The sequence below is a fragment of the Oncorhynchus nerka genome, linkage group LG2 (assembly GCF_034236695.1).
Source record: "Oncorhynchus nerka isolate Pitt River linkage group LG2, Oner_Uvic_2.0, whole genome shotgun sequence".
Lineage (NCBI taxonomy): Eukaryota > Metazoa > Chordata > Actinopteri > Salmoniformes > Salmonidae > Oncorhynchus > Oncorhynchus nerka.
In genome coordinates, this window is record NC_088397.1 from 11,614,712 (window position 1) to 11,617,481 (window position 2,770).

The window sequence follows — 2,770 nt, forward strand, 5'->3', positions numbered from 1 at the left end:
GTGGAGTGTAGTAGTGGAGCAGTGGAGTGTAGTAGTGGAGGAGTGGAGCAGTGGAGTGTAGTAGTGGAGTAGTGGAGCAGTGGAGTGTAGTAGTGGAGTAGTGGAGTGTAGTAGTGGAGCAGTGGAGTGTAGTAGTGGAGTAGTGGAGTGTAGTAGTGGAGCAGTGGAGTGTAGTAGTGGAGGAGTGGAGCAGTGGAGTGTAGTAGTGGAGCAGTGGAGTGTAGTAGTGGAGCAGTGGAGTGTAATAGTGGAGTAGTGGAGTGTTGTAGTGGAGCAGTGGAGTGTAGTAGTGGAGTAGTGGAGTGTAGTAGTGGAGCAGTGGAGTGTAGTAGTGGAGCAGTGGAGTGTAGTAGTGGAGCAGTGGAGTGTAGTAGTGGAGCAGTGGAGTGTAGTAGTGGAGCAGTGGAGTGTAGTAGTGGAGTAGTGGAGTAGTGGAGTGTAGTAGTGGAGCAGTGGAGTGTAGTAGTGTAGTAGTGGAGTAGTGGAGTGTAGTAGTGGAGCAGTGGAGTGTAGTAGTGGAGTAGTGGAGTGGAGTAGTGGAGTGTAGTAGTGGAGCAGTGGAGTGTAGTAGTGGAGCAGTGGAGTGTAGTAGTGGAGTAGTGGTGTAGTGGAGTGGAGTAGTGGAGCAGTGGAGTGGAGTAGTGGAGCAGTGGAGTGTAGTAGTGGAGTAGTGGAGTGTAGTAGTGGAGCAGTGGAGTGTAGTAGTGGAGTAGTGGAGTGTAGTAGTGGAGTAGTGGAGTGTAGTAGTGGAGTAGTGGAGTGTAGTAGTGGAAGTGGAGTGTAGTGGAGTGTAGTAGTGGAGTAGTGGAGTGTAGTAGTGGAGCAGTGGAGTGTAGTAGTGGAGTGTAGTAGTGGAGCAGTGGAGTGTAGTAGTGGAGCAGTGGAGTGTAGTAGTGGAGCAGTGGAGTGTAGTAGTGGAGCAGTGGAGTGTAGTAGTGGAGCAGTGGAGTGTAGTAGTGGAGTAGTGGAGTGTAGTAGTGGAGCAGTGGAGTGTAGTAGTGGAGTAGTGGAGTGTAGTAGTGGAGCAGTGGAGTGTAGTAGTGGAGTAGTGGAGTGTAGTAGTGGAGTAGTGGCGTAGTGGAGTGTAGTAGTGGAGCAGTGGAGTGTAGTAGTGTAGTAGTGGAGTAGTGGAGTGTAGTAGTGGAGCAGTGGAGTGTAGTAGTGGAGTAGTGGAGTGTAGTAGTGGAGTAGTGGAGTGTAGTAGTGGAGCAGTGGAGTGTAGTAGTGGAGCAGTGGAGTGTAGTAGTGGAGCAGTGGAGTGTAGTAGTGGAGTAGTGGTGTAGTGGAGTGGAGTAGTGGAGCAGTGGAGTGGAGTAGTGGAGCAGTGGAGTGTAGTAGTGGAGTGTGGAGTGTAGTAGTGGAGTGGAGTAGTGTGGAGTGTAGTGTAGTGTGGAGCAGTGGAGTGTAGTAGTGGAGCAGTGGAGTGTAGTAGTGGAGTAGTGGAGTGTAGTAGTGGAGCAGTGGAGTGTAGTAGTGGAGTAGTGGAGTGTAGTAGTGGAGCAGTGGAGTGTAGTAGTGGAGCAGTGGAGTGTAGTAGTGGAGCAGTGGAGTGTAGTGGGAGTAGTGGAGTGTAGTAGTGGAGTAGTGGAGTGTAGTAGTGGAGTAGTGGAGTGTAGTAGTGGAGTAGTGGAGTGTAGTAGTGGAGTAGTGGAGTGTAGTAGTGGAGCAGTGGAGTGGAGTAGTGGAGTGTAGTAGTGGAGCAGAGGAGTGTAGTAGTGGAGCAGTGGAGTGTAGTAGTGGAGTAGTGGAGTGTAGTAGTGGAGTAGTGGAGTGTAGTAGTGGAGTAGTGGAGTGTAGTAGTGGAGCAGTGGAGTGTAGTAGTGGAGTAGTGGAGTGTAGTAGTGGAGTGGAGTTTAGTAGTGGAGTGTAGTAGTGGAGCAGTGGAGTGTAGTGGAGTGGAGTGTAGTAGTGGAGTGTGGAGTGTAGTGGAGCAGTGGAGTGTAGTAGTGGAGTGGAGTGTAGTGCAGTGGAGTGTAGTAGTGGAGTAGTGGAGTGTAGTAGGAGTGTAGTAGTGGAGTGGAGTGTAGTAGTGGAGCAGTGGAGTGTAGTAGTGGAGCAGTGGAGTGTAGTAGTGGAGCAGTGGAGTGTAGTAGTGGAGCAGTGGAGTGTAGTAGTGGAGTAGTGGAGTGTAGTAGTGGAGTGGTGGTAGTGTAGTAGTGGAGTGTAGTGGGAGCAGTAGTAGTGGAGTGGAGTGTAGTAGTGGAGTAGTGGAGTGTAGTAGTGGAGTGTAGTGGAGTGTGTAGTAGTGGAGTGGGTGTAGTAGTGGTAGTGGAGTGTAGTGGGAGTAGTGGAGTGTAGTAGTGGAGTGTAGTAGTGGAGTAGTGGAGTGGAGTAGGAGTAGTGGAGTAGTGGAGTAGTAGTGGAGTGGAGTGTAGTAGTGGAGTAGTGGAGTGTAGTAGTGGAGTAGTGGAGTGTAGTAGTGGAGTAGTGGAGTGTAGTAGTGGAGTAGTGGAGTGTAGTAGTGGAGCAGTGGAGTGTAGTAGTGGAGCAGTGGAGTGTAGTAGTGGAGCAGTGGAGTGTAGTAGTGGAGCAGTGGAGTGTAGTAGTGGAGTAGTGGAGTGTAGTAGTGGAGTAGTGGAGTGTAGTAGTGGAGCAGTGGAGTGGAGTAGTGGAGTGTAGTAGTGGAGTAGTGGAGTGTAGTAGTGGAGTGTAGTGGAGTGTAGTAGTGGAGCAGTGGAGTGTAGTAGTGGAGTGTAGTAGTGGAGCAGTGGAGTGTAGTAGTGGAGTAGTGGAGTGTAGTAGTGGAGTGGAGTTTAGTAGTGGAGTGTAG